Consider the following 22,809-nt stretch of genomic DNA (forward strand, 5'->3'; position numbering starts at 1 on the left):
TGTGAATTTAATAGTGGGCAATCCTTCTACCATGTTTTCATTACTAAGTTGATGCAAGTACTTATAGTTTAGATGGCCAAATATTTTATGCCATAACCTGTTGATATCATTAGATTATGATAGAAATAATGTGCTAATACATTTAGGAACAAAGTGGGAGAATAAATACAAACAAGAACCATGATCTGTAGTTCCATGTGCAAGCTATGAGCCCCTGGAAATGTCGGTAATCACTGCAGAGTCCGGAGTGAAATCCACCTTCCTTCTAGAGCCAGAATGAGTGATCTGATATATCGAGAGAATATTTACAGACAGCGAAGGAAAATGAAGCACATTTGTGAAGCAGCCCCCTTCAAGGTCTACAATTCCTTCTCCGCACACCTTTGCGGGTGTGGCATCTCCCAAGTAAATTGGGGATCTGGTGCTTTCTTCGATGGAGGAAAATTCATCTTTTCATGCAACCATATGGTTCGATACATCTGAATCAAGGATCTAAGATGATGGAGTGGATGTGACAACCATTAAAGCATGACCATCTCGTGCTCTCCCTCTCCCATCTCCCATTCTGTTATCATCCTTCTTCTTTGCATTCTCGGGCACGGTGAGATTGTGTTGCTGCAATTGCTTAGCCATCTCATCGATTATTTTCCTCATGCAAGTTTCTTCGGGATGAAACCTTTGGAACAATAGCTTTCCTTCTTCTTCCTACCCTTAGGCAAAGAAGAGATCTCTGAAGATTGTACGGGTCTCTCCTTCTTCGATTTATTAAATTTACCCTTCCCTTTTTGCTTGTCTCTTCCATTGCTCTTTGGAGCATCAGTAGCTGCAAGTGCTTGGTTCTTTGAACATTTGATGACACCCATTTGGAATAACTTAGCTTACTCTTGAGTCAATGCTACAATGAAGTCATTCAATGGAGGGATTTTGCATTTTTCCTGAGTCAATTTAGATGCTTGAAAATATGATACAAATACGGAATATTCGGGGCCTAATTTGGAGAGAATCGAAAGGATGAGTTGATCTTCCTCTTTCTTGACTCCACATGCATCAAGTTCAACAAGGAGGGATTTAAACTTGGTGAAGTATTCTTGCAAGTTTCTGAAATTATTTGGACTAAGGAATATGAGTCCATTCTCCAGTTGATGCACTCTCATTTCATCCTACTTGCCAAATAGTCCTTCCAATGTGGTCCAAACCGCATCAGGAGTAGTGGCTCCGATGACATGAAAGAGGAGTTCTCTGGAAATTGATAGGCATATCAGCCCAATTGCTTCACCTAATTTATTGAAATACTTTATCTTCTTCGCTGCAGAAGTCGGTTCAGTCTTCGTTCCCATTGTTACCCTGTAAAGCCCTTTGCTTCAGAGGAGCAGAGTAATCTCTGTCTTCCATTCGAAGTAATTGAAAGGATTTAGAACGAGTTTTGTGGGATGAGAGAGATGATCCATTGCTACTTTCTGTGCCTCCTAATGATCTATACCTGCAAATAAAATCATGTACAATCCACTAGATTCGAACTAGCTCTGATACCATGTAGAATTCCTGCAGAAACTCCAATAGATCTAGAATTCTAGTTAAATTAAACACAAGTAATTTGTTGATATTCAAGAGAGGAGAGAAAGAATTTGCTCCATAAAATCAATGTATTAAATTAATGAAAAATAGTAATACATGAGCAACCAAACCTCTAATCCCAAAGGGAGGTGGTTATATAGAAATTGTCGAATCTAGAAAACTAGTAAAAAACTAGAAAAGGCTAAGAAAAGCTAAAGGGAGGCCTAAAATAGCAACAATGAATCAAGACAACCTATGCCAACTATCAGCCACGAGGAAAGCATGAGGAGGGGTGCATTTCCCAAGGAAGGCAACTTTAAAACATGCTAAAATGGTCTGAGGGACCAAATCCCTTGATTTAAGGGGGAATCTTCATGTGGGGCGCCAATCCTCAAATAACTCAAGTGGATGAGGTGTGGTTAGGTGTGAACATGCACTTAGATGTCTAAATGGTTTAAGAAAGTGGTTGGACCAATATTTCCATAATATTAAGCCTTTAAAGGCAAAAAACAAGGGAAAGTTGGTCCACCGAGCTAGTTTACCAAAAACCAAGTGTGAACATGATTTTTAGTGCATGTGGCTAAGTCAAGGATACTTAGGCTAAAAAATAAATTTAGATGTTAGGATTATATTCCAACAGTTGCTACATGTGTTAATACATTTCAAAGTGAAGAAAAAAAGTAACTAGTTGAGGTAGCAATTATCATTACATTCAAAAGATGATACAAATAATAGAAATCGTATTACCTCTTCTTCATCTTTTTGGAGATTGCAATATCTTATGTCACACATTTTCCTGTAGTGTGACCCCCATCTTACCGCAAATGAATTAACTAGCCCACTAAGCATGACTAGTTGCTGCTCAACTTCTTTCAACCTGAGAAAGAACATTTACCAATGCTAATACAAATAACCTTAACTAATTTAACTCTTGAGAAGAGAATAGTCTGACATTTATCTTCAAGACAATGAAGGGAAGAATAATCATACTCTAATCTTACATAATCATCATAGACAACAATTAGTTGTAGTGTCCACTAATTTGCATAAAAAAAAATTCATGCAATCTACAAAGACTCATTTGTCATTTGTGTATCATTCTTATTTTCTTTAAAGATAATGTGTTATTTAAAATAAAATTATATATCTATACTTTTTATATACTGCATTTTCCCCATATACCCATTTTGAAGGGGTCATGTTTACATACATTCATGTTTTGAAAACTTGTACACATTTTCGTGTTTCATGCAACTTAGTTGGAACCACTCTCAAAATGCTGGAACAATTGATGGTTAAATTTTAAGTAAAATATGACACTCTCCTTTGACTTTCTAGGATGACATTCTCCTTTATCTTATCTTTCCTATCATTTTTCTTTAAGAAATTATTGTTAGAAATAATGATCAGTGTAACTCCTAAGATCTCAATGCTCTATTTGTGTTTTTCTTTTAAAGGATCCTTGGTGCGATAGGGTGATATTTTCCTATGGATCCAACACTTCTCATGGCACTTGGGTGGTCTCATAGAGCTCCAAAAAAGCACCCTGAATATCATTGGAAATTGTCAAAATGCCTTGGAAATGTGGTAGGTTGTTCTATATGACACTTCCAAATATGGATATGTTGTAAGGTATGGATGACAATGTTTCTATGGTGTTTCCTACCATTTTGGTACTTCCGGGCATTTTGGGTACTGGAATACTGCCTGGGTAGGAATTTCTTGCAATATAGATTCATATGTAACTTCTTCTAGGAGTATGGCCACTTTATCAAAGATTGTTTGGAGAAAAAACACTAAATTAACCTAGCCCACAAATTGAAGAAGGAAGTGGCTTCAAAACGGTGTCAAACTCAATAAATAAATAAGTACTCCAAAATTCCATGAGGACAATAATATTAGCCCCACAAAATCTCAAAACAAGTACAAGGTTGTGAATAATGATGAACATGCAAACCAGGGTGACCCCTTTTAAGGCATGGTGAGGAAAATCCTTAGACTGGTCTAATCATTGTTAGATAATCTTCGGCAAAATCACATAACCAATCACATAACTAATCATATTGGAAACACATGATAATGAAGAAGGGAAATCCTCGCTAGTCATTCACACCCTTAATAGAACGAAGAAGTTCATCCCACACATGGGGGTGCTCTCAAAACACAATCATGTCCAACTCTCCCTCAAAAGGATGGAACATCCCTCATTTGACTTCATCTGGCCATGTAGAATCTATTTTGGAATGGTCTCCTTTGTGACCAAAATGAAGATGAAGGTGACAAAAAACAAGCTGGAAATAGGGGAAATGGTGTAAGGGAGCTGCAAGCAGCAAAAGTGAAGCTATTAGAAAACAAAAAGTAATAAAACAAGCTTATGCGATTGGAAATATAGGGAACAAATCCCAAAAAATAGGACATACATCTCATGGACGTGTAGGTAGCTAGCTAGCCTAGAAAAAAGGAGAAGTTTAAAAGCATTTATAAAATAGGAGAAGCCAGTGATACATCTTTTGCAAGAAATCAAGTCACTCAAGTCTTAGTAGGAAAAACATAGAAACAATATGGAAATCAGCCAAATGGATCATAATGGAAGCTAAAGGGTTTTTGGAATAACAATAACTCTATAGGTGACCAGTTCCCTTTGAACAACAGGTATTTGGATCCTTATGGAGTCGCCAATAATGATATGTCTGGTGACCAGATCCCTTTGACCAATAGTTGTCAGACCAACACCACTGCTTCCTCGACCTATGGTGTAAACTCCTTGAGGTTCCACACTAAGCATGTGTTTCAACAACTGACTCTTTGCAACTTCAAAATCTCCCATCAAAATGACATGAAAATCACCTCTTATTTGCAACTAAAAGAAAAATGTGAGCAATAAATATAATTTTTCCTTGTAGACAGACTCTAGAGACTAGATAAGTGAGAATAACAAGGCATTTTTCTCAAATAGTCACCAATAAGATAATCAAGTTTCTCTGTAACAACTCTTCAGTAAAATAATTATACCTTCATTCCATCCTTGCATTTTCTAGTTGGGGCACCAACAAGAAGCAGAAGCAGGGATTTTTTTATATCCTCGTGTCCAAATATTTCTAGAGCTAAAGAACACGCAAGCTTTTTGTAGATGCCTCCATCCCTAGCAAGCAATTCTATTTGTTCTTCTTCATCACCTTGTAAAACGTACCTACAGGTGTTTTAAATTAATGAATAAAATAAGTAATATAGAGAAAACATGGATCAAATAAAAAATTCACTAAATGGCACATTTTAAAAAACTTCATATGCTAGACATGTGCAACCAAAGAAAAATTTCTAATCTACCTGCATCAGATGTGGAACTTTACATATCTATATAACACGTACCTAATGGTATATTAATTTTGAAGACTAGCGTTTGGTGGAAGGATCCATCATATTGGTAAACCCACTTATTAAATAGCTACATGCATGATGTGGCTTGAATGTATCGATGACTAATGCACTGTAGAAGGAACTTACCAACTTTCCTTGTGAAGTCACATTAGAGAAATATATATTGTTATGTTTCTTCTACTTTTTGGCATAATGCACAATGAGTGGGGCCAGTTGTCCCATGCTTCCTTAAATTATTTGCAGTAGGGACTCAGGATCTTGTTATGCACTAATAGCTAGTAGAAGGAATTTACCTTAGGCAACGATGCCTGTGGAAAGGAAGGGAGGATAACTGATGGAGATACCCCTGCTTAACAGAGTAATAAGATGCCCCATAGCCCCTACAGTTTCTCTTGGATATAGAGATTGGAGCACATCCGAAAAGTGTCAATCTCACAAAAGAGTGGTCTGGGACTGGACTGAAGTTCTAGTCAACCCATTACCCTACTTCATTCCATGTAGAAATATCATAGAGGGTAATCAAAGAGTGTTGAGATAGCCAATCAAAAAATTCATGAATCAATCGAATCAAATGAGAACATACACCTCACTTCCTTATCAATATACTCTATTAACCTTTGAAGAACCATATCAGCATTTGCATCTGACTGAATTTTTACATGGCATGCAAGTATTTCCTGACTGTAATGACCCAAATGTGCAGTTCATGCACAGTTAAGACACCAGAAATTGCACACAATCCTTATTCAAACCTTGTAGCATCAATCTCACGAGGTGCACTCACCATCAAAACTTATAGAATGTGCTTCAACATCTTTAACTTCTAGAATATTCTTCAACATCTTTATAATGGTCCCCAGTACAAGTACTAAGAAAAACAATGTACATATCAAATCAATTATTTTCCAGTTGGGCTTTACCCAAATAATTGATCCTCCAATCATGACCCCAATACTCTGAACCAAATCTCCGAGCACATGAAGATATGCCCCCTGCAAATTTATATTTAAATGTGAATGATTGTCTTTCAACACCTTTGTTTTTGCCTCTAAGTCATGATCTAACTTGAATCTAGTATTCTGAAAATGCCTACCTTCAGCATCTCTCAATCCACAGCCAAGGGTCTCCCCAACATAGTGGAATGATCAAAATGTTCGACGCTTTCTACCTATGAAAGCAAAGGCTTCTTTAGTTCTGTTTTGTCTTGACCCACAACAGTTCATATACTGATATCTTCATGCTTATGGCCATGGTCATGATTTTATTCAATATTTCCCCTATGTTCTTGTCCATGTCTCTACTTAGCTCTTGTCGATGACCTTTTCCCTCACCATGTCATTCCCTTCACTATGAATGTTGACTAACAACTGCACCCGTATTGTGAAGTATCCTATTGATAGGATCATAGATGAGAATTCCAGTGAGAAACCAAATAAACTAAATGGACAATAGTGCACCTAAAATCTCAAGACGAAAAAACCCATGTCTAATGAGGTGTTGCTTCCCATCCTAATGCCCATATTGCAAAAAAGAAATTGCAAACCAGCCTACTTACAATTTAGCTTAAATATCAATTGTGATTCGACAAAAACAATTAAAACCGGTCATATCGACACCAACAAAATTGCACCAAAGAATCATTTATAAAAGACTAAAGATCTAACTCTTGAATAACACCTCTTTCAAGAATTTGGTGAAGAAGGCACAATATCATCATTTGCGATTTGGAAAGAGGAAAAAATTGAACTAGAGCATCATCTATAGATCGCTAAAGATCCAAATCTTGAACAACACAAATCTAGTAAAGAAGGCAGGGGATCATCATTTTCAATTTGGCAAGAGGAACAATTAAAACCAAAAGCAATTCTCCATGGACTAAAGATCTAACTCTTTCAAGAACCATTTTCAAGAATTTGGTAAACGAGAGGAAGGAATTTGGTAAAAGAGAGGAAGGAACAATAAACTTTTTACAAATCAACAATCTTGAATTAGAATTTGGTAAAGGAGAGACATGAACAACAATAGTTTTACAAATCAACAATCTCAACCCATAGTAACATTTTTGAAATTAAACAACCACAACGCATTTGGTAATTTTGTAAAATAAATCAGCAACCTCAACCCATTTGGTAATTTTGTAAAGGAAAGCATGTAATAGTAATCTCTTTACAAATTAGCAATCTACACCCAAGATTAGTAAGCTTTTCGCAAATTAACGACCTCAATCCCTAGTAACCGATACTTTATGTGACATTTACCTAGAGAAACAAAGACTCTTGGGCTAGTAAAACCAAGAATCAAAACATAAAATAAAAACAATAATCAATGTACACAATTTTAAAGAGTTTATGAGCTTTCTTCTTCCTGTTTTAAGTAATCAAGAATTGAAACAATGCCCAAAGAAATTTACCATGTGAGACAACTTACCCTATAAACCCAATAACCGAATTTGAGAAAACCAACTTGAAATGGAAATGTTGAGTATTATTATCAGTGTTTTATCAATTTATAAAAAATCACAGAGTATCATGGTTGTCCAGATCATTAACAGTTTGAGCTTACAGGGAAAATTAGTATCATTGCTAATTTATGCAAAAGAGCACCTATCTCACTTTATGTTTGCATTTAATAGACAATCTTGAGTGTTTTACTAATGATAGTAAGAAGGATAGGCATTTCTGACTCTTTAGATCACTTCAGTTGTCCTTTGTTATTTCGTCTTCTTCAAGTGAGTGGGGTTTCCACAATTTTGTAATTGGAAAGCATGAACAGGGGTCATTTTGACATGAATGTGTGACCATAGTAGCTTTCCAACTGGAATCCGTTGCCGAGTATGTGGCCAGAAAATGGGTTAATTTTACACCAAGGGGTGACCATTATAGTTTGCAACTTGAGGCCATGGTTGAGGATGTGTCCAGCATAGGCATAGGTCACTTTACATGGAGTGACCATAGTAGGTTTGCAACTTGAGACTGATGCTTACAAAAAAGGCTTCGCAATAACATTTGAACTTTGAGGTCGCCGATTACAACATGAGCTTATAGGCCATCTCAGCCTCTCAAGGTGTCTGGGTAGCCAATTTCCATACTTTAAGTTCTCTCATTCCATCACCAATGAAAAATAATCCACTGGGTCCAATTTGAAATGTTCGCACTTCATTTCTTGAAAATTCACTACCTCGTTCATGACACCTAAGACATCAACAATAAAAGTTATTATAACCCCAAAAAAATATCCAATAGAACATTTGGGCAAAACATGAATGATGGTCTTTACATAAATTACAAAACTAACATTGTAAATCCAATTATTGGATGCAAGATTTTGTAAATCCAATGAGTGCATGCAAGATTTTGTAAATCCAACTACTACCTGAAGTATTTAAAAAAAAAAAATAAGATGACCCTCAAACAACCCAAGCAAATTTCAAAATCCAACTCGTTTCCATTCTCATTAAAAAACAAATAAACCAGATATACCTGCTACCAATCTTAGAAAAAACAAATAATATGAAATCACCATCGGTGCCTGTAATGTCCTCTTCTAATTAAAATTTCCCAAGGGAAGATGAAGTAGCCTATCTAACCTAGTAGGCTATAGTCATTTGTTTACTCTAAAATATCTTTTAGAAGGAATCTTGCACCAATATACAAACTACATGTGTGTATGATGAACTTGCAAGGTAACACGCGAGAAATATTGACCAAGGGCACAAGAAATCCAGAAAATTTGTTGAATAGTGGTAAAAAATGGCAACAACACTAGAATAAGGAAAAAAAAATCCTAAATGAGAATTAATACACAGTCATATTACAAGAAGAAAGAAACAAAAGGATCACAATTCTAAAAGACAAGAGGCCTTGTACCTTAATTTCATCTTCTTCAACTAAAATATCAACATCAGGGCCACGAAGAGCCTATAATGAAGCTTCAAAATCTGACTTCTTGCCTATTTTAGCTTGCTCCCAGCATGAACAGATGTTAGATAATATTTTCCTTTTACATAACATAGCACACGAAATTTCTCTAGCTTATGTAGTTCATATCATTTACTGCAAGAATTCAAGCTTTCTAAAAGCTTACCAGCCATCTTAGAGATTTTGGGATAATGGAGAGACCAATAAGCAATAGAACACTAGGAACTAGCTCTACATCACATCACAGGAGATATTGGTTTTAATATTTTGAGAAAAAGACAATAAAAGACAAAAAATTTGTAAACCCTTCTTACTAATCACATACCTATAACTGCCAAAAGCCTCCATGAAACAAACCCAAATAAATATGTCAGCATTATGCCAATAGTAATTGAAAGTTGTTGCATAGAAAAGAGACTTTGTTTAGTAAAAGTTAAGATTTCTAAGGCTTTAGAAGTCACTTATATCCATGCAAATATGGCTCCTTAGAAAACCATGATGAAGCTATATTGCTAAGGTGAAAAACATAAGAATTTAAAAATAGGAATCTCACATGATTTACAATACTAAGAGCTCCTCGCTAGTGCTTCAAAGCTATCTCAATTATATATATTGGTACCTTGATTTACCACAACAGATGAATAACATCAGAGGCTCGATAGAATTAATGCAATATCTACCTTATCAAAGGTTTTAGAGGAGGAACGACACATGAGGGAGTGGGAGACTTGCCGTGAAATATATGGCTCACATTTCAAATCTTGTCTCTATAATCCATCTGCATACAATAATAAAGCATTCAGCTACAAGGAAAATGTGACAACAATAAACTAGAAGCACTTTATGTTCTTTGATTGTTCCTCATCTTCTTCTCCCATTGATAACATGCCTTGCTCATCAAAGCATATTTTTTTCTTCTAGTTGTGTTCCCAAGAGAGATCATAGGTATATTCTGTATGAAAGTTTGTGAAAAGTGGCCACCAAGTGGTATGCTTTTCCTTTTTGGAGGTGATATGGCATGCTATAAGCACTTTTCTATGTGTTTTCCTTTTCCAAACCATGAAATAGAAACTTATGCATTCTTTCTTTGGAAAAATAAAATCAGTTAAAATTTGCATACCATTCACCCTATCAAATTCTTGTTAATCCAAAATTTGCAAAAAATTAGATACCATGCACCTTGAAATACCCCTTGGATGATCAGGTGCTCAAAAATTTGCTCAAAATTCAAAGTTGTTGGATCAGTGTGGAACCTGAACGACCGCATAGTGCTCGTCATCCTGAATCTAGCACAACTTGTTTCGCACAAAAGAAACACCATATGCTCCTAGAAACGTGTTCTGTCCCTTTTCTCAAACATGCGAATTTGGCAAAAAAATTAGCAGCACTGTACAGTCAGTTGTCCATATTGTTGACGTGGCAGGCTGACTGGGATGCTAACGTGGCAAGGTGACTGTGCATATGATCAGACTCATTTGAATCACGTGTTGACACATGGTAGTCCTAGTGGCAGAAGATATGGCACATTTTGATTGGTTGGAGGGTGGCCAATCACAGGCTACCATGTGGCACAACCAGAGACCACCACATGGCAGCCCGAGGGCCACCAAAATTGGGTGAGGTTCGAGCAACAGTGGGCGGGGTCGAACCCATGACATCCAAGGTCCAAGAAAAAGATTTAACCAATGCGCCATACTTTGTTTCTTAACATGTATAGTCTTCGACATACATTTAACCTTGAATGGCAGAATTGTTTTGGCAAGGACCCTGGTCGCATGGCGGCCCATATGACTGGTTTCGGAGGTTATTTCACTCTAACCACCCTTACACCACCAACTAACCGCACTCTCCGATGTGTCATGTGAACACGCCTGACTGCCGTGACCGCCAAGTGAAGACCGTCGAGCGGAGGAGTTAAGGGGCCAGCCCTAGGTCCCATGGGGACCAGACAACCCAAGGTCAAAACCAAGCGCAAAAGGAAAGAGCGCCATTTGGAAAAGGGGCCAGCACCTGGGTGTATGCAACCACTAGATGACCGTGGGTGGAGCGAAAAGTTGGGGGCCCGACTAGCGAGGGCAGGTGGTTAGCCCTGGCCCTTGAGCACGTGGCCCCCATGTGGCCATAATTTTCAGAGTTAAGGTCATGGAGATTATTTAAACGCTTTGATAATTTCGCCTGGATTTTGGCGGAATCGACGCTCCGTTAGCGGATTTTGGGGCGAAATTGTAGGACCGGTGCCAGATTTTGGGGAAATTGTAGAGCGACTAGAAGAAAGGCTAGGGAAGCTCATATCTTCTTCATTTTTTGGTCTTTTCAAGAGCAGGAAGAGGCTAGAAAATCATTTTTGGGTCTTTTGAAGCTAATGGAATAGGTTTCAGAGCCATTGGAGCACTTCTGAAGAGACTTTTTGTAGGTTTGAGTCTATGGGTGCTAGGATCAACCAGTGGGTTGAATTAGTTTTTGAAGGCTTTTGAGAATGGAGAGGACCTTGTAGGGGTTTTCTAGCCTTCATATGTTTTCTACAGCAGTTGATACATCTATGGTGTAGCTTATGTTTCTCTTTTCTCATTATGTCTTTGAGGAAATTTCTCTTTTAGTACTTCAAGTGAATTGTTGTACTTGTTATGCTCATAGTCAGATGGAGTATGGGGTCTTGATTTGAGAACCCTTTTCTCGCTGTTTGTTTCATGACTGACTATAGGCTGTCATGTTTTCAGAGTGAGAGTTCTTTGCAAGAGGATGTTTCCTTGAAGGGGAAACTAGCCACTCTTTTGGTCAACACACTTTATGTACTCTTTATCACTGAAGTATTTTGAGCATAAGGAGATTGGGTCAAGCTATTGGAAATTGGACCAAGGAGACGTAGCCCAAGAGGGGTGAACTCCTTTATCAATTTCTGAGTGTATTACTATTATGTTTTTGTTCATTGTTTTTTTAATTCATGTTTTAAGCTCATGAATTACATATAAATACATAAAAACTCATGTAAAACTTGCAATTTACCTCATAATCCTCAAACACTTTGTTTACTATTCTGAATTGGAATTTAGCACAACAAACACTAACTTTCCCATTTAGATCGTTGGATCAGATGCACACGTTGCAAGGCCCATCAAACACACACACATATATCAATGTAGGAAAAAATAAGAAATCAAAGTGCCATCACCCTTCCAATCTACCAGAAGCACATATCTCAACAAAGTTGCAAACAATTTAAAAACAAACTACCATCACATGTCCAAAATCCTTTACAGATAGTAATTAATGTTAATGTAATTTAGTGAAAGAACTGAAAGGAAATTCCCAAAATATGATTGAGGACTCAAAATTTAATAATGACCAGATGCAATTTAATTGTTGTAGACCCCATGCATATGGCCAAAATATTAATACTTCCAAAAAGACTCTGATGGCAAATTTTAACTACAGACACTGATTTATATGTCCAATTTAAAAAATAGGAAAGCCAAATACCACATAAACATTCAAAATAAAATGCACTTCATGTGTTAGACGATGAAAACACAACTCTAGCTTACAAAAATATTCGCAACAAGTACAGGGTGGCCAATATAATTTACTATGTTACTTAGGAAAGAGACATGATTCCTAATGTCACTATTTAGTGGAAAAGGAATTGGAAGAGAACAATCATCAAAGTGTCTATCAGAAAATGATTGACTTAAACAAATGGAAATTCATATTAATTTCAACAAAACAATCACCTTCTAAGCACTTTAAAATAAAAATAAAAATACTTTGTAATGTGATTCTTGACACCTTGAAGATCTCTAAATTTGAAATATCACTTGGGATAAAAAATCACAATGGTGAACTAACATTTAAATGATCATTTCACTGAGTTTCACATTCTTTAGTTGACCCCACTATAGGACCTTTCAGCACCACCAACAAGTCCATGGATAGGTAATTTGTCAATTTTGTAAGTAACATTAAGTGGCATAAGCCATGGTTAATGGTCATGATAATGTGGTGATCCATGGTTGATATGGTGATATTTGACTTGACCCCGAGACCTCCTACATGCCACAACACTCAACCACTAGCTAACCCACCAGTCTAAAATTTGCCAGAATTAGACACGAGATTTCAACCTTTTCTTCATTTTGGTTTATTAGCACGATACATGCACAGGTCACATATATTCTACCCCAGGCTATAAGATCATCTCACTTTCCTCTATGAAAATAGAGTGAAAGACATGAACCATAATTTTACGAACTCGCAACAAATACGATTGTTCTCACATTATAAAAAGAAGATCTAACACACCAAGTGCATCAGAGGATGGTCTGAAAACAAATGTAACAAAACCAAGGACACCCAACATGCTGAGATAAGCATAACCTTGGTTCCCAATATGATCCTACATGAGCATACCAGAAAAGACAATAAAGACTCATTTTAACAAAATAAAAATATCATGCAACGAAGAATGCAAAAGTTCCCACAAGTCTACAAAGTTCAAACAAATTCTTACTAATGAAACTTATGTAATTGGAATAAGTGAAATAGTGAATGTGTCATTCTTATTCTAAACTAAGCATGCTTTTAGTTCAGGTGAGCTTCAAGAGAACCCTGTAAAGGAAACAAACAAGTAATATTGACAGTGTGCATTTTGACACGTATAGAGCACCTTAACTAGCCTCAAGATCAGCAAGGAGAAATTTCAATCCTTTTCCTCTATGAGATTTTGCTAACTCTTGATATGTAGCTCTGAATTCTTCTGCACTATTTGCAGTAAAATTTAAAAAAAAAACAAGGCCTTGGCATCTGGGCTGTTGAAGAATTTGATTACGTGAGGATGATTATCAGGGTCCTTAGTTAAAACTGCTACAAGGGGCATACTAGCTTCTTTGACAAAATTCTCTAATGAACCAACACTGAAATACTGAGAGTCATAATATCACTCATCAAAAGGCTTAAACAACTGAACAAATGGTAGGTTTATTGTAGAATCCTTCAAAGGAAGGATTTTAGCATCAGATGTATGACCAAAATCATAATTTGAACATAATGTCTCTGTAACAATATTGAAATTGGTATATTCCTTTCCCTCAAAGTTTGAGAACCCTCCAACTATAAATACTTTCTTGTCACCAATAAGGCTAGTGGCCTCTTCTGAAGATCTGATTTCCACAGATGTTGGACCAACCTACTTTTTCAAGTACTTCACAATACCTTCTGCTTCACGAGGACCTTTATAGTCTTAAACACTTGACCCTCCCTTCTGAATGATCTTTAGAGTTGGAAATCCCTTTACATCATATTCACTAGCCAAATATTTATTTGTTTCTTCATTAGCATCAACTTTAGCCAAGACAATGGGCAAGTCATGATTTTTAAGACTAGCTCATCTGTTGTTTTGATGGAAACGTGGTTAAATTGTGAAATGGAAGATTTTACATTAAAAGAATAATATTTTATTTCTTTTTATTCTTTCATTAATATTTCTACGCTTGGTATTTGCAGTGATTCCATTTCTATTCAGATCCAATTTTCTAAAATCTAGATGGTTAGAGAAGCCCAAAGAAAATTTTTGCAACTTTAGACATCATATTTACTATAGAAGTTTCATAGAAAGCCATCACAATGTTGGAAGAATCTTGATATTAACAAGGAATTAAAATTCCTTTTGCATAAAAATTCAAATATTACATAAAAGCAATAGCAATCTCACAAGGACCATAGAGCTCATCAATATGGGCTATCTTTAAAGGAAAAAGAGAAAACAAACAAAAAGAAGCATGAATTATCAGGTGACAAACATAATCCAAAGCAAATTGTTTTTAAGTCTTCATTGAAGGAAAAGCATCTACAGTCAATTGCATCAGAGAAAAATCAACATCGACTTCATACGCCTATAGTTGACCATTCTACTAAAGAATCATCTCCCTATGTAATTGTGGTGCAGGGTCCTCTAGAAGGTCTCTAGTTATAAAATCACTTGTAAAGCATTACACCCAACATAATATTTCAGACATGCGTGGTCCAATAACAGTTATATCATGTAAACAACTATGCCTACAACTTATGGAGTGTTCAAATGATATGGATTCTATTATTGATGCAACCAAATATGTTCGCTTTGTCTTGCTTCTCATAGATGGGTGTTACGGTTTTGAAACGAAAACCTTTGAGCTCTTGAGCATTCTTCAAGTTCATGATTTTTCCAAAGTTATGTGTGTTCTTACACATTTTGATTCAAATGATGTTAAAAAGAAGGGACTGCGTGAAAAGATAAAGTTATTTATGCACCAATACATACTTGGGTGATCTCTTATATGACAAGGATGTTGTTTACATAAATACAATGATTATATGGTTCAATTCTCCAAACCAAACAATGAAGATGAAGAAGCAGAACAAAAAAAGAGAGAAGAATCCCAATGTGGGTGAAATCCTTACAAAAACACTTCAGAGTATAAGGTACTTGGTTGGCAAAAATTGGAGCAGAGCTTTATCCGGTTGTTTAAAGGAAAGTCTACTGAATGGTCTATGCTCCATTCTATTTGTTAGTTAGTGGAATCCTGGAAATTATTTATGGTCACCTTCTCAAAGTTTAGATTACCACTTCATTGAAGTGATTTTCAAACTTTTTGCAATTATATCTGATTCTGAATGTCATGTCTGGATTTTGCATTTCCTTACAAGTATAAATTTCTCAAGGGGAAAGTTAGAGAGAGATCAGAGAAAGGGTGTGGGCTAGTTGTATAATAATACCTAGAAAAATGGCAAGGAAGTAATTCACATTGCTCATATCTGAGTGTATTGTCTCCTATTTAATGTAATCTTCAATCTTTGTAAAAAGTGGCCACTAGGTGGCATGGTTTTCCTTTTTGGAGGTGATATGGCATGCTATAAGCACTTCGCTATGTATTTTACTTTTCCAAACCATGAAATAGAAACTTATGCATTCTTTCTTTGGAAAAGTAAAATCAATTAAAATTTTCATACCATTCACCTTGTCAAATTCTTGTTAATCCAAAAGTTGTAAAAAATCAGATACCATTCACCTTAAAATACCCCTTGGGTTAGACGCACACATTGCAAGGCCCATCAAACACATATATATCAATGTAGGAAAAAATAAGAAATCAAAGTTCCATCACCCTTCCAATCTACCAGAAGCACATATCTCAATAAAGTTGCAAACAATTTAAAAACAAACTACCATCACATGTCCAAAAGCCTTTATAGATAGTAATTAATGTTAATGTCGTTTAGTGAAAGCGCTGAAAGGAAATGTCCAAAAGATGATTGAGGACTAAATTATAAATAATAACCAAGTGCAATTTAACTGTTGTAGACCCCATGAGTATGGCCAAAATATAAATACTTCCAAAAAGACTCTGATGGCACATTTGAACTACAGACTCTGATTTATATGTCCAATTTAAAAAATAGGAAAGCCAACTACCACATAAACATTCAAAATAAAATGCACTTCATGTGTTAGATGTTTCTCTGGTGTAAATATGTTGACTTGAGTGAGCAGAAACCATCCTGATTGAAGCTCGTGCCATCAGATCCTTGATATCCTTTCTAGAAAGCGAACCATTGATCTAAAAGTTTAAGGAAAGCGTTAACATTAGTGAGAAGAACCACATACTTATCCGCAAAACATATTCGTGAAAAAGGGACCACATCTTCTTGCTTTCATGATTAAATGGACCAAATTCAAAGGAACCACGGTAGAAGGCATCCAACACACGTGTTGAGGAAAGGGGTACCCTCATCTCCAAATTGTATATATGTGTTGAGGTAATGGGTACTTATAGTTATATAGGTATGTAGTTCTATTTTTTTTATTGAGGAAATACCAAATTAATGTTTGAATGAAACACGACTACAAAAATATGAATGGATAGTGAAAGAAACTTACACTAAAAATTAGGTAGCAAAAAAAGGTTGAGTTATCCCAAACATTCACCATTTGAACTATTCACTAGACCTAAAACCAAAAAGTACAAAATTAACATCTGCTTCATACAAACAAATCAACAAAAATACGACCAATAATTATTTATAAATGATCCAACATATGGAAGTACATAAGGAAAGTGAAAGTAGAATGTTTTGAAAATCAACCTTGTTCATTTTTTTCAAAAAATCTGAAAAAAACTTTGTAATCACTTTCTTCTAATTTTTATGTATCATTCCTAGCATTGTATGATAATTTTGTGATTGCTATAACATATTCAAGTTGTACAAAAGCATGATCTGTCAAATCATACTTATGCATGCGTTGCCCCTTTATTCTACCATACCAACATAATTGAGGCTTGATGCCTTCTAGTATATCCAAAAGGTCAATGTCATTATGGTAATCAAACAAGGCCTATTACCATCCTTATTCCTTATTCTTTGAACCCTTCCAATGTACCATGTTCCACAAGAAACACCTTTTTTGTACTTCGAGGAACACCTTTTCTTGTAGTACGTTCAGTGGGGGAAATTGAGTTGGTTTCAACCAGTATCCCACAATCTGATCCAATTCCAAAGCTAATTGAAACACCCTTTTGTGGAGCCTTCCCATCTCACCTAAAGGAGACCCCATTTCTCACTTTCGTCAACCTATCTTTGGATAATGTCGGATTTCCATTCAATTGGCTAACAAAACATGCTTTGAACATATCCTTACCATCAAGATCCATCACTGGTTTTATCATTTTTCTTATATTTTCATCAATGTAATCTAAAATTTCATCCAACTCATGTCTCCACTCACTTTCCATTATTTTCAATTCACTTTCAATTTGTACCAATGATGACGAATATTGGAATATAGAGTTGGAACAAATCAGTGGAGAATCATCAACTACTTCATCCACAATTTCGAATGTTGGATAATTTTGATACTCTATCCATGGTTTAACTCACCAAGAAGATTGAGTGTAATTTTCTAGTTGCATTCCAAAGGTTGATAAAATTTCTTGTGCATCCTTCAATCCAAACTTAAGGGCTTCTACAATTTTAGTGTCTATGGATATTGAATCATATTGTGACAATATGTCAATGTTTTGTATTGTTTCTTGGTGAAATCTATTCCAAAATCTTTCTTTCTTCTTATGAGATTTATTAAAATGAAGCCCTTGGGGATTTGATTCTTCTTCAACAACTCTATTAAGGGTTACAACAACATGAAGCAAGTCAATGAAATCATAGGCCCTCTCCACTCCAACCATCCCACCAACTTTACTAAAGAAGTTCTCACATACATTTGACCCAGTCAGGTGCAAAATGCATGGAAAGTTAGAGTAATTATCTCAAAACAATCTCATTAACAAAACTGCAAAATGGCAAGAAATTTTCACATCTTGATGTGCCACTCTGCTAATGAAATTTATGTTGAAATTAGTATGAGATTGTTTATGTACCCAACATAACCATAATGTGAAGAAATGATGAACTCATGAAGCATTTCGCACCCTTTCCCAAAGGCTCAAACTATGAGACATAAAGATGTCAATGTAGTCAACAACAATTATTAGATAAGTCCCTGTAAATAGTGTCCTCTCTAACTTTCCACTTGGTGTACTTCTCAACTCTTTCAAACACCTCTGAACATGCCTTGAAGCAATGCGTTGTGGTAAACCCCAATTTTTTCTATCCATCCTCTCTATATCTTCACCCTTAAGATTGTGATCATCCACTTTAAAAGTGTGGTAAGCCATTATGATATGACCAAAACTTATGTACTCATTTCCTAAAAGCAATTCTCGTCAACCACTAAAAAAAGGATTCACTAGCTTTTTGTTGTTGTGGATGTAATCTTGGTCATGCAATCATGTGAAATTGTAACCATTGTACAACCCAATTAGCCTCCACCCTTCCCAAGGAATTTGATATCAAAGACCTGATGTTGAAGAATAATCCTTCAACATAAGTTGTCTTCTTATGCTATCCCCATTCGCGGAATTACCAAAAATAGGTCCCAAATTATTTTCCACGTGTTTCTTCCACATAGATTCTACCTTTTCCAATTGTTGATAAACATGATTTTCATTGAACTTATTGCATGTTGGATGAACGACCACAACCAAAAGAGGATGTTTTTCATGTAAAGGTTTTGCAATAATAACATGTGCATAATGGCTAATAACATTGTTCTTAAGATAATTTGTTATAATCTCATAGCCTACAACTCTCTCACCAACTCTCACCAAGAAATGTGATTGGCATTGATGTTCTTCTTTCATACCACAAAACCCCACCAGTGTATTACTTTTTACTACCCACATAACATATTTTTTCATAATTGTTTCATCTTTAGCAATCAATACAAGAATTGGGCCATCTATACTTGGCTTTATAAGAAACATAAATTTTTCCGATTGCCTCAAAAATGTGTTCGTGCTCCCCTGGGATATATGCTAATGACTTTCTAACTTTCCTTAAAGTCGTAGATATTGAAGGACCATCCATATTCAAGCTAATAAAGCTATGTAATATAGGACCTCCCCATAACTTGATCATCTCATAAAGGGAGTTTTTGGATGTACTATACCTTCTCCCTGCTTTTGCATGCATCAAGTTATGAAAGATATCCTTGAAAAATTCCCAAATTGCATCTTTACCTTGTAATTTTCCTTGCTTATGTGCCTCACACACATCCTTGCAAAACCTAAAGACATCCTTCCTTTCTGAAGATTCAAACAACTTTTCCTTTAGGGATCTCATTCTAATAGACAGTGTAGCAACCTTTGTCCTCTCCCGAGCTCACATTTTTTATCTATCGTTACCATTTGTAACCCTTGTAGCATTCTTCAATTCATTTTGAGTCAAATAGTCCAGTCTTCTACCTTTTCTTGTATCTCGTTCACTTCTTTTATTCGTGCACATTGATTCATTATATAATTGCATCCTCAAGTCATCACATTTTGGAACCAACTTACAAAATCTGCATGTTAATGAATCAACTGGGATCCCTGTTTTAGAAGCCCTCTGGCAATGAATATGCCTATATTTACCATCAATACGACATTCAATACCCTCATAACATAGCATGATCTTGGTATGCTTCTCTATGGCCCAAAATTTTCCACCCCTTTGATCATCCATTAGGACCTTTGTTTTCAATCTCTCCCCATTTCTATCAATATAAGGATAACAATACCCCCAACATTGTAGTAACAAGGTATATAATTGAGCTATAATAAGATAAAAACACAATTAAAAAAACAAAAATTGAAGTAAGATAAATAAAATAATATACAAATTCATATTCAAGTTTAGTCTAAGTTGTTAATTAACACACTTGAAGTAGAAGGATTTGCACTTGTAGAACCCCTATGTAATATTGATGGTGATGATGGGACCAAGAACCTAGTCAAACTTTGTTGGGACTTATCATTGGTAGGCTTCTTGGGTCTCCCAACCGTGCCACTCCACAACCCAATCTCCTCATGTGAAGCCTCATTTGCAGCAGTAATAGTGTGCTTCTTTGATTTCATGTATTCATTTATAGAATTGACAATATTACTACTTTTCACCACTAAACAAAACCCTTTATTGCATCATGTATATTCCACTCTAACTTTTTTCATGTCCTTATAGTCTGCAAGTTTTGCTTCAACCACCTTAAATAAATTAGGCTCTTGTGTCTTGTTGAAATCATCTAGAAGTTTGATTGCTTAATAAATATGAAATTGATCTCCTACCATCATTGTCTCTTATACTTCATTACATGAAGGAATTTCACTACCACTTGGCATTGAAAGGCGTCGTTGATGGGCCCCTGTTTTCATATGATGATTTTTGAAGTTGCGCGTTGTTTGCGCTACCAAGGATACATCACCTGTTCCATAATTAATGCCACCAATTTCACAATGGACCTTTATTTTAGATTCTCCCTTTTCTAAATATACTTTTAGAGTAATTTTCTCATTAACAAACTCTTCCATTAAACTTTTCACTTTTTTTCCCAAGATGCCAATACACTAGGATCAACAACTATGGTTTGTTCCACTGATAAAGACATATTTTCAACTCTTGGTTGTTTATCAAATGTGCCTAGATTCCTCTTGATGCCAAAAATTGTTTTATAAACTTTCCATTTTTTCTCTTGCTTTGGATTTAAAGTTAATCCATCCTAGATAAAATCAAAATGGTATCCAATGATTTCATCATCCACAATTTCATCCAATGTACAACCATATCAACACCTGACCATGCCAATGATAGAATTCTCTTCACCAATAGTAATTTTATAAAACAACTCCATCTGTTTTTGCACATAAATAAATGAAAAAGTAAGTAAAATTCCACAAGCATATTGGTTTATTATAAAACAAAGAGCAAGGAAGCAAGGTATGAACTTACAATTCAAAGCTCCAAAAAAGATGAAGAAATATTATTATTTAGATGAAACATCTTGACTCAAAATGTACTATCTGTGGATTCCTCAAATGGAACTAAAACTACAAATAAAACAGAGTACTAAAACAAATTTGAGAGTTGATTTATTGAGTCAAACATTGACAAAATTATAGGTAAGCTTAGGCCCTAGATCTGCCTCAATTTTGGCCTTGTTTACATCATTTTTTGTGTCCTAAAGAGGTCAAAACCAAGCCCTTGTAACTTTTAATGTTCATTGGTATCAAATGCATTTAATTCATTTTATTGTTTGTTGGTATCTAGGGCTTGTGAGAGATAAATACTTTTTTTATGTTTTTGGAGCTACCAATGGATAAGGACGGTGCTTGATCTCTCATATAAATAAGAGAAGCAATTTAGGATTAGATTAGAGTTTAAAACAACTTTACATGCATTCTTAGCCATAAATAGGCTAGACATCTTAGCATATTAAGATCTAAATGTAGCCCAGATTGATTGAAAGAAAAATATTCCTATTTTTTTCTTAAATAGTTATTAGTCTTTATTAAAATAGAATTATAATAAATTTTTGTTATTAAATTGTTTAATTTTAATCAGAAGTTAATAGGTTCAAATACACATAAAATATACACTTAGTCAACAAAATAATCAGGTTTCCAGTGTGTTGGCAGGCCACTAGGCTATTACAGAAACATATAGAACCAAGGTCCTTGACACAATTTGGTTGACAGAGGAGGAAGCCTTAATAAAATGGGAATTCCTACCAACAGATTATTGTAGGTTCCAACATTGCATCCATACTCAGGTATGGCTAATCCTAAGCATATTAAAATACTCACCTCCTCCAACTACCAAGGCAACTGAAACACAAATGCATCTAACTAGTGCTACTGTAGAAAATTGCACTGAATGAGGTGGTAGTTTCTTTATAGAAAGCTTAAAAAATGTCATAGGCCACACCCCAAGGGTCAAGTAATAATAATTGTCATGGATGGAAAAAATTAATGATATGATGCCCTAATCTAATTTTTCCAACAGATATGATCTAGGCATGCCTTTCATTCATAAAAAAAGTAGAAAATAGTAGCATATGTCAGAGATCAGTGTATTAACTGGAGTAGTGACAACAAAAATTGATGAGTTTCCAGTAATTGTTATGTTTATTATTGAAAATCAAGCCAGGAGAACTATTGTAGGGTTATTTCTAGCATATTTTAGAGTTCACAACTTGTAAACAACAACCTATTACAGGAAGAACTACCTAATTGAGCATGTTTGACCTTCCAACATATGCATGTGTTCTATACCAAATAGAAAGTAGTAAATTGGTTTAGGATTCATGCATTGATGGTGTTGTTTCGTGGATTTTTCCATGGTTTTAATGTGACATTGGCTATATTTGTGAAGGAGAAGTGATCTAGAGAAGGTTTGGGACTTATGATTGTTGAACAACAATGTTATTGTGGAAGACCAAATTTAGGGTGACAACTTTTGCATGATAGTTGTGCAACAGTAATCCCATCACTTACATGCTACAGTCATGCAGAGGGTATGTCTTAGTGTCTTTTGGGCTTGTTTGAGGATCTGAAATAGTAGA

General features: G+C 35.5%; 1 long non-coding RNA gene and 1 pseudogene across 1 annotated transcript in view; both read right to left on the reverse strand.

Moving 5' to 3' along the window:
• Positions 1 to 7,395: 7,395 nt before the first annotated feature.
• LOC149228085 (uncharacterized) overlaps positions 7,396 to 22,809 on the reverse strand; it is a 110,268-nt gene continuing 94,854 nt past the window's right edge. Inside the window, exon 3 of the long non-coding RNA XR_016247841.1 lies at positions 7,396 to 8,123. This is a non-coding gene — a long non-coding RNA (uncharacterized LOC149228085). The remainder of the gene's footprint in view (positions 8,124 to 22,809) is intronic.
• The window catches only part of LOC149228086 (protein disulfide-isomerase pseudogene), a 36,132-nt pseudogene continuing 26,943 nt past the window's right edge, over positions 13,621 to 22,809 (reverse strand).

Source organism: Pinus tabuliformis, chromosome J, assembly GCF_031772625.1.
Source record: "Pinus tabuliformis cultivar Carrire ecotype Pingquan chromosome J, CPIR1, whole genome shotgun sequence".
Lineage (NCBI taxonomy): Eukaryota > Viridiplantae > Streptophyta > Pinopsida > Pinales > Pinaceae > Pinus > Pinus tabuliformis.